The 16855-nt window shown below is 36.2% G+C and overlaps 1 protein-coding gene across 6 annotated transcripts in view; it reads left to right on the forward strand.

The window, feature by feature from the left end:
* The window catches only part of EPS8 (EGFR pathway substrate 8, signaling adaptor), a 242441-nt gene that overhangs the window by 35458 nt on the left and 190128 nt on the right, over nt 1–16855 (forward strand). The gene's annotated exons all lie outside the window — the stretch shown is intronic.

The following is a 16855-nucleotide window of genomic DNA, read 5'->3' on the forward strand; positions in this document are numbered from 1 at the left end:
GCAATTTGATACTTATAAGGTTATGCTTAATGTATTAATTGTAGTTTGGTTTTATCAGTATTAAAAAAGCTTGCCTAGCTTGATATTGGTAAACCCTGAATCTATTTAAATTGAATTACAAAAGTATTACATTTTTTTACACATTAAACATATAATGTAATGGAAAGAATATTGGATTGGCTCAAATCAAAATTTGGCTTTTTCTACATTTTCTACAATGGGCAAGTTGCCTGAATTTTCTGGATTTCAATGTCCTCATTAGTAAAATAAGGGTTTACAATGGGATAATCTCTGAGGTCCCTCCTACCACTAAATCAACTTGCTATCTCAAAGATAAGAATGCAATTTCAAATTAGTTTAAACATGCATAAATCTTACACTGATATAGAATTTTGTATTACTGTTTTATTTTTTAATTTTCATGCATAGTATAATTTTATACTTATTTAAAATTTTCTTCCTTGTCTAAGTGGCAGTTTAACACTTAAAAGAATAGGAGTCAGAGGCTTCTCCCAAGAGGAAATTTGGATTTCTTTCTATTGAATAATTATGTAATTGTTGTTAGTCCTTGTTTTATTTATTTTTTATTTTTTTTGTTTTGAGTTTTTACCCACAAAAAAGGACTAATGATTGATGTCTTGACTGGAGCGTGAGTTGGATTTAAGTGAGGCGGAGATGCTCAAAGTCATCAGGCTCCCTCTCTCTTCCAGAGCCATCAAAGTCCAATGGCATGATAAAAGTTAAGTCTATGATACCTAGGATGCAGTGGATGACCATCTTGGAATCTTCAATGTCCAGAGAGCCTAATTCAGCCACTTCCATGGCAACCAGAAGAAATTATTTTCATCCATTCATTCCACCAGGGGAAATCTTTACATGATTGGAGTAGGCATTCCCTTAATTTATTGACAGATTTGAGGCCTGTCAGTTACCTTCAACCTGGTTTAGTCTTATCTGCCAAAATAGTTTTACTGTGGTATGGCCACTGTGCATGCTAAAGCTTCTAGGAGCCATAGGAGGAGAGAGTTGTGACAGGTAGAAAGGTGGTTGAAGGAGCCATCAAACTGAGGTTCTAGTCCTCCTGAATACCTCATCTACTCTGGTCATGCAGTGATTTTACTTTTAATATCAATCTTGACTTGTTTGGTAGAGCAAAAGTATTTAAAGGTGGTGTAGTTTTATTTTTTTTAGGATTTTGCAAGGCAAATGGGGTTAAGTGGCTTACCCAAGGCCACACAGCTAGGTAATTAAATGTCTGAGGCCAGATTTGAACTCAGGTACTCCTGACTCCAGGGCTGATGCTCTATCCACTGCACCACCTAGCCGCCCTGTGGTGTGGATTTTTTTTATCTATCTCTCCCCTGTACAATGTGAAGTGCAACATGGTGTAAGGAGAGGAATATTGGGCTTGAAGTCAAGAGATTTTTGAGCAATGGTTTTGAGAAATGTGCCCTATAGGGATAATGTTATTGGTACTATCTACTCATAGTTATTTGGAGATCATATTTTAAAATCTTAAAGTTCAGTATAAATATATATATTTTATTTATAATTATTTTTATATATGGAAAATTTAAGGAGGTAATTTTAAAAAGAAGCATAGTGCTAACAATTGTCCTGAGAAATTCCTGTGTTGCATCTGCTTCATAAAAGCTGAAGGATATTTGCTTCCTTGTATAGGAAGATGTGTTATGAGTTACAATCATTGCTGTATAAGATTATCATTAATATCTATTTGTAGTTGCTTATGGAGCCCTATGAGATAAGTTTTATGATTTTAAATTCTTCATATTTTAGAATTATAAAACTGGAAAGGAAGAGAATTTAAGGGTCATTTGGCAAAGTTGCCATTTAGATTACACTTGAATACTTCTAGTCATATAATCTTGGTTATGTAAAGCAGCCAAATTCATTATTTTTTTGGATAGCTCTAATCATTATGAAGTTCTTCCTTTTATGTAGAGCCAAAAATAATCCTGATTTTAATGAGTTTTTCTTTATTGAGATAATATATATTTATAAAAAATACATAAATATATATGCTATATCCTTTTATATAAGCTATATGTTTATTATATATGATATAATATATATTCATTATATATGTATACACACACACACACACACACACATCTTGGAAATATTGTGGGTTAAATTCCCAGACCAGCAAGACAAAACGAAGTTCTCAATAAAGTCATAAATTTCTTAGTTACCTAACACATTTTAAAATTGTATTTATAACTATATAGTTCATTAAGTGTACAATAGTATTATAAAAATATACAAACCTTAATTTTGAAATATTGATAAAAAATGTCATCTGAGTCTTCAGTTAAACATAACCTTTTTGGGAGAATCTTGCCTCCATTTGATGGCTGCTGACTGATCAAGTTGGTGGTTGTTGAAAGTTGGGGTGGATTGTGATAATTTCTTTAAAAAAAGACAATAACAAGGTCTGACATGTTGGTTGATTTTTCTTTTAATTTGATCACTTGGAGGTTATTGTAGGATTATTAATTGACATAATTTCAATATTTTTGTTTTTCAGAGAATAGGGAGATTTGAGAAGCGGGAGAGAGACTAGAATGGAATGAAGCAGAGCATACACACAAAACTTATTGGTCAAGTTTGCACTCTTGTATAGGCATGGTTCATGGTGCCTCAAAACAGTTACAATAGTAATATCAAAGATTACTGATCACAGATTACCATAAAAGATATAATGAAAAAGTTTTAAATAGTGTGAGAATTACAAAACATGACAGACAGTGAGAAATTGAAAAATGGCACCAACTGACTTGCTCATGTTGTGTTACCATAACCCTTCAATATGTTTTAAAAAAAGCAATATTTGCAAAGTGTGAAATGTAATAAGATGAAGTATACCTGCATATTTTCATATCTACATCTATATGATTAATATATTTGAAAATCACTGATCATCACCCCAACCTTATATTTCAGGCTTGTATCTGAGATATATAAATGTTCCTTTAAGGGCCTAAAATTGTTTCAACTGCATTGAAGAATGATTTCTTGTGCTTAAGTAACTTCTCTATTTTAACAGATAAAACAGGAAATAATAAATGAATTTACTTTTTTATTCTTTGCATGCATGATCATTTTCCTAGATGAATAAGATAAATATCAAAACCAGAAAATAGTATTTCATATGCCTTTTTGTTTGCTTTACTTTAAAAAACTAGATTAGGAGAAAGCTCAAAGTGGGATTAGTGTATTAAAAAAGATAACAATTATCTGGGATTCTTATCACAATATTGTTTTCATGGTTTGTTTTCACCAGTTCAGGAGAAATTGGAGGGAAATTTCTTTTTATTTGGATAATAGTAAGATTGCAGATAAAAGTGTGTGCATGTACACATATGTGTGTGGTTGACATGTAAAGAGAATAGAATTTTCTCATATTTTAGAGTCACTTTATCTTATGCCATTGTGGTTTTGGAAATGGGGATTGGGAAAAAGTCTCTGCTTATAGTTTTTAAGGGGAAGATATGTCATTGGCATACCAAGTTTCCAGATAGGAACTTGGATTGCATTCATAACAATGTTATAAATGGTGGCTCTGTTCCCAGACCAGTCACAAAAGCCTATTTAATCCATAATTTTGCTGAAATAGCAGCTTATGTTGTAGTAGATGACAGTATCAGTGGTGAAATAAGATGTGAAACATAAGAAAGAATGAATTAATGGTTCTATTTTATCCTCAGGCTATAATGTTAACCTTCCCCCTCTTTGGTTCCAAATTCACCAGAAAAGGGAAAGGAGGATAAAGTGTATTTGTGAAATTTTGAGCGAATTTTGTCCACAGAAACTATTAAATGTGAACTAGCCTATCTAAAGTTTATTTCATTAATACTAAAAGTGAATCATAGATAGAATTTGGATGGAGTTAATTGAGGGTAGGTTATTTCAACTGGTGTTAAAAGCATGGAGATATTAGAGGATTGGGATGGGTAAAACAGAGAGTATTTGGACAAAGATGATTGTCACTTTGGTTGGAGCAGGGGATCCATGTAGAGAGGCAGTGGGACACCATTAGAATGTAAAGATAACTCACTTTATACAATTTTCTCAATGACAGGCTAAGAAATTACAAGGATTTTTTGGTTTGTTTTTATTTTTCTGTGAGAGTTCAATTATAAATATTGCTAATACTGGTTGTATGACAGTAGAAGAGATGATATAGCATAATGCCAAGAAAACTTACCATTTGTTTTGACAAATTAACTTCATTAAATCTCCTTTTCTTTATCTGTTAAAATAAGAGTTGTTGGACCAAGATCTAGGCAAGTTTCAAATCCTTTGACTATGATAATGCTTTCATAGAGCTTTCATTATTTATTCTAATAAGGTTTTAGTTTTGTTTGAATTGCATTTGAATTGAATGTTTCTTGCAGGAGACTAGAGACAGGGAAAGAGATGGGAGCTTTTCATCAAGGTCACTGTGCTCTGGGGTAATAACAATTTGTTCTTTAGTATTTCTAGGGACTGTTTTGTATTTGTAATGCCACCATGAGCAACAGCCATGGCAAAAATAAAAAACAACAAACATAACAATAATTATTCATTGCAACAATTTCTAAGCATAGCTTTCTAAATCAAAGTTGTGGTTTTTAAGAAATCCAAGATAAATTCCAAGAATTTTCTTTCTTCTATGTCTCTATTCCCTCCAGTAATTTTTAGCAATCATTCAATCTGCAATAGTGTGAGAGACTCAACATTTCCGGTTATCTGAATCTCTTGAGGGTTTAACCCCAGTCCAATCCATCAAACCTCAAGCATGCATGCATACCTTCTACTTCCATGAGGAAACAATTGTACAACTAGATCACCATGGGAAAGTTTGGGTATCTAGGGGAGAAGCAGATCTGTTTGAGATGTAAATCAGCCAGTCATATTAAAGGGAAAGGGGCAGTACTATCCTGTACAATGCAAGTGACTTACCCTTTTGGTTTTCATCTTCCAAGAGTTGCTTATGTAACATGAAAGATTAAGTCAGTTCTGACTGTGATAGTGATGGTTTTGTGATTAATATGACAGGGCATGAAACCAGTTCTGTTAATTGAGGCAGGGTTCCTGCAGCCTTTGAGCTAACACCAAGATAGCTGTTAGGTCTGAACTCTGGCATTGTTGCAGTGAGCATAGCCAAGTGTTACAGGAAGGGCAGGTGTACTCTACAGGGTAGGTAAACACTCTCACAATGGGCCCTGGCTTTTTTCTGACCAGCCTGTAGCACCACCAGGTTCAGAGAGACTTTCAAGATAGCCTTCCTCAGCAGGACAGGAATCAGAGAGAGAGAGAGAGGGAGGGAGAGAGAGGTTAGAATCTGTAATCTCGGAGGTAGAGGTCCAAAAGCTGGTGGCAATGCTTTCCCTGTTACCCTGTTTCTGAATGGAGGTGATGACTCTATTTTTCATATATGGAAGTTATAAGTTTATGATTTGGATCCATGAACATTTCTCTTGTAAATTAATTTTTATTTGTGTTAAATAAAAACTCCACCAATCCAAACTCAATGCTTTTTGTGGTGATCCACAACCATTCTCATGTTGTTGGAGTTTATTAGAAACCTATGAAAAATACAAGCTTGCATTTTTAATGGTCTTTTTTCAAGAACTCTCTGACATATTTGGAAGTTTTTTTAAGCCTTCTTGTAGAATTTGTTTTATTTTAATCCATTTTTATTTTATAGTTCATCAGTAGTATCCACTTAAATACTATGATATAGTATTATAGGCTTAGTGAATGAGACAAACACAGGAAACTTGTTCTCAGGTAATATATAAAATGTATTATTGTGAAAAATGATAATACAAGACTGATTCAACACAGCGCAAGTAAATTAAGCAAACTTTGTATATTGCATGCTAAGGATACAAAACTTGAAAGATTGAATGAATTGATGGATGGATAAATGTATGAAAATGAAGAAGTATCTAGTAAGTAGTTAGGTGGTACAATGGATAAAATGCTGGCACTGGAGTCACAAGACCTGAGTTCAAATCCAACTCCTCTACTTCCCAAGCTATGTGACTTTGGGCAAGTAACTTAACCTTTTTGCCTCAGTTTCTTATCTGTAAAATGATCTGGAGAAGGAATTAGTAAATCACTCCAGTATCTTTGCCAAGAAAAGCCCAAATAGGGCCAGGAAGTGTCTAACACGACAAGAAAACAACAACAAAACAACAACAAAAAAGCATTTCTTATGTCAAGTTAATAAATATTTACTAAGCACCTACTTTTTTAATATTTAATATTTATTTATTCTCATTTTGTACAAATCTTTTTATACATTAATAAAATGTTCTTGTTTAAGAGTAAACAAAATACCCCCTCTCCCTGAAAAATATATAGACTCACTTGAGCAATTAAGTAAAGGGGAGAGAAAAAAAATAAAATTAAAAAAAATACTAGTAATAATTGTAGGTATGGCCAGGTGACACAATGGATGGAGCACCAGCCCTGGAGCCAGGAGCACTTGAGCCTATATCCAGCCCCATACACCCAACAATCACCCAGCCATGTGACATGCAAGCCACCCTAACCCCATCGCCCTGCAAAAACCAAAAAAAAAAAAAAAAAGCAAAGAAAAGACCCAAAATAAAATAAAGTAGTAATAATAATAAGGGTGGCTGGGTGGCAGACAGAGCATTGGCCCTTGAGCCAGGACCACCAGGGTCCAAATCCGGCCTCAGACACCCAACTATCACCCTGCTATGCAGCCCCAGGCAGGCCACTCAACCCTATTTGCCCTGCACCCCTCGCAAATAATAATAATAATAATAATAATAATAATAATAATAATAATAATAATAAATGTGCTTGAGTCTTTGTTCCAATACCACCAACTCTGTCATGGGTGGATCACATTCTTTATGATAAGTCCATCACAAGAGTTACTTCCATATTTTCCACCGTTGGTGATCGCAACTCCCTCTTTTCGTATTTCTCCACTACCATGTACTATATTTTCTCTCTCCTTTCACTCTGACTCTGCTGTAGGGTAGCTGAGTGGCACAGCAGACAGATCCCTGGCCCTGAGGCCAAGAGGCGCCGAGCCCACATACCACCCCTTACCTAGCATCCACCCGGCCCTTTGGTCCCAGACAGGCCATCCAATCCCAGCCCCTTGAATGAAGTAAAAAAGAAAATGTGTTATATCTGACCATTCTCCCCCCATGGTCCATCCTCTCCTCCATCACTCACATTCCCCCCCTTTCCCCCTGTCCCCCTTCTCTCCTTCTTACTACAGATGTCTATACCCCATTGAGTATATATACTGTTTTCTCTCCTAGCCACTTCTGATGAGAGCAAGGATTCCCTCATTCCCTCTCGCCTTCCCCCTTCCACATCATTGCAATAGCTCATTGTAATAAAGGAAAATCTTATTATATGAAATATTTTGACCTATTCCCTCTCTCCTTTTTCTTTCTCCCATTACATTTCCCCTTTTTCTGTTGACTCTATTTTTCACCATATTTTATCTTCAAATTCAGCTTTCTCCTGTGCTTCAACTATAAAAGCTCCCTCTACCTGCTCTATTAACTGAGAAGGTTCATATGAGTATTATCAGTGTCATTTTTCTATGCAGGAATACATGCAGTTCATCATCATTAAGTCCCTCATATTTTCCCCTTCTCCTCCAATCTCTATGCTTCACCTGAGTCCTGTATTTGAAGATCAAGCCTTCTGTTCTGCTCTGGCCATTCCAAAAGGAACATTTGAAATTCCCCTGGTTCATTGAAAGTCCATCTTTTTTTCCCTGGAAGAGGACATTCAGTTTTGCTGGGTAGTTGATTCTTGGTTGCATTCCAAGCTCTTTTGCCTTCTGGTATATTCCAAGCCCTACGAGCTTCCAATGTAGTTGCTGCTAAGTCCTGTGTGATCCTGACTGCAGCTCCATGATATTTGAATTGTGTCATTCTGTCTGCTTGTAATATTTTTCTCTTTGACTTGGGAGTTCTGGAACTTGGCTATAATATTCTTAGGGGTTGGTTTTTTGACATCTCTTTCTCAGGGGCATCAGTGGATTCTCTCCATTTCTATTTTGCCCTCTGCTTCTAGGATATCACCGCAATTTTCCTGTAGTAATTCTTTGAAAATGATGTCAAGGCTCTTTTCCAATCATGACTTTCAGGTATTCCAATAATTTTTAAATCATCTTTCCTAAGTCTGTTTTCCATATCAGTTGTTTTTTCAATAAGATTTTTCACATTTTCTTCTAATTTTTCATTTTTTTGGTTTTGAAGGATTGATTCCTGATTTCTGGTAAATTCATCAATCTCCCTGAGTTCCATTCTTTGTCTGAAGTATGTGTTCTCCTCAGAGAGTTTTCTTATCGTTTTTTTCCATCTGGTCAATTTTGCTATTTAAAGCATTCTTCTCAATAACTTTTTGAACTGTTTTATCCATTTGACCTAAGCTGGTTTTTAGCATGCTATTTTCTTTAGCATTTTTTTGGATTTCCTTGACTAAGCTGCTGACTTCATTTTCATGTTTTTCTTGCATCTCTCTCATTTCTTTTCCCAGTTTTTCTTCTAACTCCCTCATTTGATTTTCAAAGTCTTTTTTGAGCTCTGTCATAGCCTGAGCCCAATTTCTGTTTTTCTTGGAGTCTTTAGATGCAGGAACTTGTGCTTCCTCATCTTCAGACTGTGTATTTTGATCCTTCTTGGGCTTATTTATAAAATATTTCTCAATGGTGTTCCTCTTATTTCTCTGCTTGCTCATTTTCCCAGCCTGGGCCTGGTTTGGGTGTGCTTCCTGAGCTTTTGGGACACTCCCACAAGGGTCTCAATGTGTGAAGCTCTGTCCTCCCTCCTGGTCTGTGAATGATCATATGCTCCCCCCTCTGCCATGGGGCTGAGGTGGGGGGGGGGCCCTGTTCTTCTATGGCGGGGCCTAGACTTGCGATCAGAGCCCCAGAGACCTGTTCCAGGGGCAGAGGACAGAGCTCAGCAGTCTCTCTTCACTCCCCTACCTAGGTTCAATGGGCTCATGCCCTGGGGGCTCCTGCTTACTGGCTCTGCCTGCTTCTATTCCCTGATCTGGGCTGCTGAAAGACCATGTTGCTTGCTGTGTGCCCTGAGGGCTGGGCTCCCCGTGGTGTAGCTCAGGAAACTCCCCTGCTGCTGTGAGCCATGGCTCCCAGCTCCCTGGGGCTGCCTCCTGGAGGCTGAAGTTCTTTCCCTCTGGCGGGCCACCTCTCTGGCAGGCTTCCCCTCCAACCCTGGGGAGCAGAGCCTTTCTGCTCTTTTCCAGGTTACCTTGAGTAGGAAAACTGCCTCACTGGGTCCCTTTGTGGGTTCTGTCTCTCGAAAATTTAGTTAGCGTCCTTAGCTGATGAGTTTTATGAGAGCTCCCCTAAGACAGGATCCTTTCTTGTCTCCATCTTGGCTCTGCCCCTCCTAGCATGCTATTTTCTTCAGCATTTTTTTTATTTCCTTGACTAGGCTGACTTCATTTTCATGTTTTTCCTGCATCTCTCTCATTTCTTTTCCCAGTTTTTCTTCTAACTCCCTCATTTGATTTTCAGTCTTTTTTGAGCTCTGTCATATCCTGATCCCAATTGCTGTTTTTCTTGGAGTCTTTAGATGCAGGAGCTTGTGTTTCCTCATCCTCAGACTGAGTATATTAATCCTTCTTGGGATCATAGATAATGAATTTCTCAATGGCATTCCTCTTATTTCTCTGCTTGCTCATTTTCCTAGCCTAAGCCTGTTTTTGGGTGTGCTTCCTGAGCTTTTAGGACACTCCCACAAGGGTCTCAGTGTGTGAGGTTCTGTCCTCCCTCCTGGTCTGTGAATGACCATATGTGACGCCCTCTGCTACGGGGCTGAGGTGGAGGGGGTTGGCACTGTTCTAAGTTCTGGGAATATAAAGACAAAATAAGAACTTCACATTCCAGAGGAAGCATCAGTATACAACACGTAGACAACTATGTAAAGACAAAATAGAATCTGGATAAATGGTAGATAATCCTAGAGGGAAGACAGAAGGGGGGGAGTAGGGGGGATGGGGGCTTTTAGGTAAGGGGAGGAGGACCAAAAAAGACCTTTTGCAGAAGGTGAGATCTGAGCTGAGCTTTGAATGGAGCCAGGAAGTGGAGGTGATAAGGGAGAGTATTTCCCACAAGGAGACAAGCAATGAAAAAGCACAGAGTCCAGAGATTGTGTCTGATGGGAGAGGTAATAGGGAGTCACTAACATTTATTGGGTAGGGAAATAGTATTTAGCTCTGTGATAAGAGCTGAATATAAAAGGCAAGTACCCTTCAGGAGCTTGCATTCTAATAAGGCAAGATTATATAAAGAGGAGGGAAGACCAGAGAATGGACCTGGAAAGGCCATGGATTGACAACAGAGTCTTGAGTTTGGGAATTAGGGAGATTTCTCATCAAACAGGATTATCAAGGTAAGAGGTATATTTAATATTTTAAGGTAAACTCCATTTATTCCTAAATTTTCTACTATTTTTAATAGGAATGGATGCTGTATTTAATCACAGGCTTTTTCAGCATCTATTGAGATAATCATATGATTTCTGTTGGTTTTGCTATTGATATGTTCAATTATATTAAGTGTTTTCCTAATATTGAACTATCCCTGTCTACCTGATTTAAATCCTATCTGATCATGGTGAATTATTCTAATTAAAACTTGCTGTGGTTTCATTGCTAAAATTTTATTTAACATTTTTGCCTCAATGTTCATTAGGGAGATTGGTCTATAATTATCTTTGTCTGTTCTAGTTCTACCTGGTTTAGGTATCAGCACCATCTTGGTGTCATAAAAGAAATTTGGCAGAAGTCCTTCTCTCATTTTTTAAAATAGTTTTTGTAGCATAGGAATTTATTGTTCCTTAAATGTATGAGGTGAATTCACTTGTAAATCCATCTGGACCTGGAGACTTTTTCTTAGGGAGTTTACTGATAGTTTCTTCAATTTCTTTTTTTTTTTTCTGAAGTGGGGTTATTTAAGTATGTTATTTCCCCTTCTTTTAATCTGGACAGCTTGTATTTTTGTAAATATTCATCCATTTCATTCAGATTATCAAATTTATTGGTATACAGTTCAGCAAAGTAACTCCAAATTTTCTCTTTACTGCTCATTGGTCATTAGTTCACCCTTTTCATTTTTGATATGGGAAATTTGATTACCTTCTTTCCTTTTTTAAATCAAATTAACCGAATGTTTATATATTTTATTGACTTTTTCATAAAATCAACTCTTAATTTTATTTATAGGAAATTGGTTTTCTTGCTTTCAATTTTTATTAATCTTTCCCTTGATTTTTCAGAATTTCCAATTTGGTATTTAGTTGGGGATCTTTAATTTGTTCTCTTTCTAGTTTTTTTTTAGTTGCATACCCAATTCATCAATTTCTTTTTTCTCTATTTTATTTATATAAGCTTTTAGAGATTTAAAGCTTCCACTGAAATAGCCTTGGCTGCATCCCCTAAATTTTGGTATGATGCCTTATTATTATCATTTTCTTGTATATAATTATCGATTATTTCTATGATTTTTTTTGTTTGATCCATTTATTTAAAATGAAGATATTTAGTTTCCAATTAGTTTTTGGTTTATCTTCCTGTGACACATTATTACATGTAATTTTTACTGCATTGTGTTCTGAGAAGTATGCATTTATTATTTCTGCCTTTCTGCATTTGATTATAAGGTTTTTATACATGATCAGTTTTGTTATAGGTGCCATGTATTGTGGAGAGCAAGGTATATTATTTTCTATTTCCATTAAGTTTTCTTCAGAGGTCTATCAAATCTAAGGTATCCAAGATTATATTCACCTTCTTAACTTATTGTTTATTTTGTGGTTTGATTTATTTCATTCTGAAAGAGGGAGGTTGAGGTGTCCCCCCCCATTATTAAATTTTGCTGTCTATTTCTCCTTGTAATTTACTTAGTTTTTCCTCTAGGAATTTGGATATTATGTCACTAGGTGCATACATGTTTAATAATGATATAACTTCATTACCAATAGTTCCTTTTAAGAAAATGTAGTTTCCTTCCTTATCCCTTTTAATAAGCTCTATTTTTGCTTTTGCTTTATCTGAGATCAAGAACACTACCCCTGATTTTTTTAACTTTAGCTGAAGCATAATATATTTTGCTCCATTCTTTTACCTTTATTCTATGTGTATCTCTCATCTTCAAATGTGTTTCTTGTAAACAACATATTGTAGGATTCTGCTTTTTAATCCATTCTGCTGTCTGCTTCCATTTTATGGGACAGTTCATCCCATTCAGATTTTCAGTTAAGATTACCAATTCTGTATTTCCCTCCATGCTATCTTTCTCCATTTATATTTTTCTCTTTCATTTCCTCTTATTTCTTCTCACCAAAATTTTACTCCCTTTTCCCTTTAACTTTTCTTTTTAAATTAAACTTTTAGCTTATTTTCATTCTTACCTTTACCTTCCCTTTTATCAGTCCCTTCTTGCCTTATCTTTCCCTTCCCCTCCTTCCCTGTAGAGTAGGATAGATTTTTAAATCCAAGTGGGAATGTATCTTATTACCTTTCTGGGCCAAATCTATTGAATAATATTTAATGTGTTCACATCCTCCCTTCTTTCTGTCTAAAATTAAAAATCTTTGTGCTTCCTTACCTAGTGTTATTTATCACTCAAGTTCTATTAATCAGTTATCATCACATCTTGTTTAATTGATGGCTTGATTAAACTCAAAGTTATCAAAATGCCATCACAGATTGATTGATTGTCTGATAACTAGCATTCCCCCATTCACTAAATATTTTTCCCTCTTCTTTCTCATTAGAAGTACACTTTTGGGGGGGCCGTTGGGTGGCATAGTGGATAAAGCACCTGCCCTGGAGTCAAGAGTACCTGGGTTCAAATCCGGTCTCAGACAATAATTACCTAGCTGTGTGGCCTTGGGCAAGCCACTTAACCCCCTTTGCCTTACAAAAAAAAGATGTCAAGAAGTACACTTTTCAAGAGTATTGAATTACATCAAATTATAATAATTTTTTACCATATCCTCTTTTCAAGTACCCTCTAAGGACACAAAATCCTCAAGAGCCAAAGTATCACCAAAAGCCAAATCATTTCATGAACTGTTTGTACCTCTCCCCATCAGGGCCTTCTCCTCCACCCTCACCCACCCAGGGTACTTAACCCTTTGTTAGGTAAAATACGGATTAAGTCCAACCAGGATTTAATTAACTGTAGAAATCTCAAAGTACTCTAAGTACTGGAATGCTCTGAAGGTCTCTTGAGAACTTCACAATTGATTGTTAGTTATGGGAGACAGTCAAGACCACCCAGTTTATGATGGCCTCATCAGAGAAAATGCTGAACTTTGTGAGCATAGCAGAATTAAAGTAGGTCAAAGGAAACTGAGGCACTTAAGTTTAGGGTAAACACCTGCTTTTTATCAGAGCTTTTTGTCTCAAACTTAATGATGTCCTCTTCAATGGAAAGACAAGACCTAACCATACCTATATCTAAGTTCAAGCTCTTCAATTATATTTGACACTTTAATTATCCTAAGAGAAGTTCAAATCTCATGAGTTATAATTGTTATATCTTGTTTTTGACTTAATATTTGTTTTGTTTGCTTTTGCCTTCCCCTTTTCATGAATCTCTTGAATTGTGTATTTGGCAATTGGATTTTCAGTTCAGTTCTGGTCTTGTCAGGAAATTTTGGAAGTCTTCTATTTCATTGAACATCCATATTTTCTATAAATTCTTGGTTGTAATCCCAGGTCGTTTGCCCTCATATATATATGGTATTCCATGTCCTCCTGTCTGCCAATGTTGAAACTGATAGGTCCTCTCTGAATCTGATTGTGTTTCCTTTTTATTTAAATTGTTTCCTTTTTTTTGCTGCTTGCAGTATTTTCTCCTTTATTTGAGAATTCTGGAATTTAGCTATAACAGCTCTTGGAGTTTTTATTCTTGGGGTCTCTTTCTGGAGAGGTTCTGTATATCCTTCCAATGACCATATTGTCTTCTTGTTCTAGCAGATTTGGACAGTTTTCCCTGATAATTTCCTGCATGATGTTTTCCAGATTCTTTTTTTGATCTAGATCTTCTGATAGTCCAATGATTTGTAAATTATCTCCTCTGGGTCTATTTTCTAGGTCATTTGTTTTTCCTAAAATGTACTTTATGTTTTCTTCATTTTTTTCAGCATTTTTATTTTGTTTGATGGAATCTTGTAATCTCATAGATTCATTGGTTTCTATTTGTTCAATTCTAATTTTTAGACTTTTATTTTTTCAAATTAACTTTTGTGCTCCCTTTTCCAGTTGGCTATTTTTCCTTTCAAAGCAGTTGATTTCTTTGTTCAATTTTTCATATTTTTCCTGCATGACTCATTTATTTTTTCCACTTTTTCTTATTCCTCTCGTCTTTGGTTTTTAAATTCTTTTTAAAACTCTTCTATGAGCTTTTGGATTTGAGTCCAATTTATAGAGACTTTTCAGACTTTCCCTGTGAGTAATTTTATACTGATTTCGTCTTCTGACATGGCATTGCTATCATGTTTAATTGCAAAATAGTTTTCTATAGTATGTGCTCTTTTAGCTTTTTTTCGTATCTTTGTTGTTCTGTCTCTGCTTATGCTAGGTCTGGGTTGCTCCCTGGCTTGTTGTCATTGGTCAAGATGTTGCCTATGCAGTCTAGGTCTTGCCTTTGCAGAGGTTTATGTCCTCTTTTATATCCAGATTCTGCCTATGCAGTAGTTTGTTCCAAACCCAGTCCTGTCTTTTGTTCCACTTTTCCCAGGATTCAGACTTTGTTTGGAATTGGGATCCTCCCTGCTGGCTTGCTATCTAACTGCCAGGATTTATGCTATTGTCTAGCATGGGCTACACTGTGACTTAAAGCCTCCTGATGGTTTTCCTGCTCCCCCACCTAGCATGGCTTTACTTTCCCCAAAGAGACAAATCCTCACTGAAGAGCCTCAATAATGTTTACCATTGAAAACTTCTTTGGATCTTTTTCTTGGTGGGATCTGTAGCTTTAAGGTCAGTGAAGAGGCTTCATTTATCTTTGGAAGGGAAAAGCTCTGGGAGCATATTAGCTTCACACCACCATCTTGGTTCCATCCCATCCTATGATATGTTTAAGAAGAAGTAAATATCATATTATTTGAGCATGTAGGGAACACTGACAAAAGAAAGGGGAAGATCATGAAATTCATTGCTTCATGGAAGACATAGTACTAGAGACTTGAGTGATGATGAGGATTTTAATAGGTCAAACAGAGTTTGAGCAAATGTCAGGAGAAAGGAGATTGTATGTCAGGTTTAGAGAGTAACCAGTAATTCTTTTTAGATGGAATATGGTGCAATGAAGAAGACAAATGTGAAATAAGGTAGAGGTAGGAAAGATAACATCTCAGAGGTTACCTAGAGTTCAACTTGTACCTGAACAAGAAAACCTTCCGAAATATGCTTAAGTATTTATTATAAGCTTTTAAAAATATTTTGAAGACTTGTAGTGAAGAAGAACCTACTATTCCACTTGTGGAAAGCTTAAATTAATAAAAAAAATTTTTGTTGAATAAATATCATTCTTCTTGGAATGAAATTTCTTGCCCATAATTAACCAAGACTGCCCATAATTAACCAAGACTGTTTCCTTCTAGTCCTTGAGATATCCAGAGAGAACATAACTCCCACATTTTTGTTCACATGATTTTTTTGCACTCCACAAATGAGTACTGAAGCAGGGTGCAGCCAGACTGTGGCGGGCTGTAGTTGAAAAGTCCAACTCTCTATTGCCTCTGAGATAAAATATCCTAAAGATTTTTGAAACAGGAAGTGACATAGTCAACTTCAGAAGATCATTTTACACTTCTGGTGAGGATTATTCAGTACTCTATATGGGGAAGAAGGTCAATTCATATATAATTACAGTTAAGGCTAATGGTGATTAGGGGTTGAACTTGTTTTGTAGCAGTAAGACTAAAGTAGAAGGATCAGTTTTATAGAAATTGAGGAAACTGAGGCCAAATAAGTTGAGATTTGTCCAGAGTATGCAGGTAGGTAAATGCTAGTGCTGGGTTTCAAACTCATATTTTTCCTACTGTGCCACACTAGTTTTTGGAAAAAGAATTGATGGAACTCAGCTGCAGATGAAATGTGGAAGGTAAGGGAAATGTCAGGAAATTGCCCATCACAGTGATGTCATTTTGGTCATCTTCAAGAGGTCCTAGGAGTTATTCTTGATTCAGCTTTATCCTTCACCCTCCCCTCCCATTCTCTAATCTGTAGCTAAGGTATATAGATTTCACCTCTACAACATCTCTCATCTATACCCTCTTTTCTCCTCTTATGTTGCTAGGCCCTCATCACCTCATACCTGTTGATCAGTCTGCCAATCTCTCTCCATTACAATCCATTCTCCATTCAGCCAGTTACACATTTGGGTTAGTAGCCTCCTCTACCTGTATTTTCTAATTACTATCAGTACTTCCATTTGCTCTTCTGATCAAATGAGTACCTTGATTAACTAACATTTCCTGTTAGCAGACTCTCACCTCCTATTCCATCATCCAATTATCTCTCTTTAGTTGAGAGAAACTGCTGGTGGAGGAGGTCACTAACTCAGACTTCAAATGGCTGGGGATCTACTTCACTTTTTGGCCCTATCCATCACAGCCCTTGAGAGCGGCTTTGTCCTTTCATGATGACGTATATTAATGTAATTCATAATGAGATAGGGATGAGATAGAACATTTTTTCTCCTCAGTCCTATAGAACAACTTTTCTCACTTACCTGGGCCCTTGGTGTAATGAACCATTTTTCCCCAGATAGTAACAGAAATTGGTTGTTAGCATGAAG

The sequence above is a fragment of the Macrotis lagotis genome, chromosome 7 (genome assembly GCF_037893015.1).
Source record: "Macrotis lagotis isolate mMagLag1 chromosome 7, bilby.v1.9.chrom.fasta, whole genome shotgun sequence".
In the NCBI taxonomy this organism is placed as follows: domain Eukaryota; kingdom Metazoa; phylum Chordata; class Mammalia; order Peramelemorphia; family Peramelidae; genus Macrotis; species Macrotis lagotis.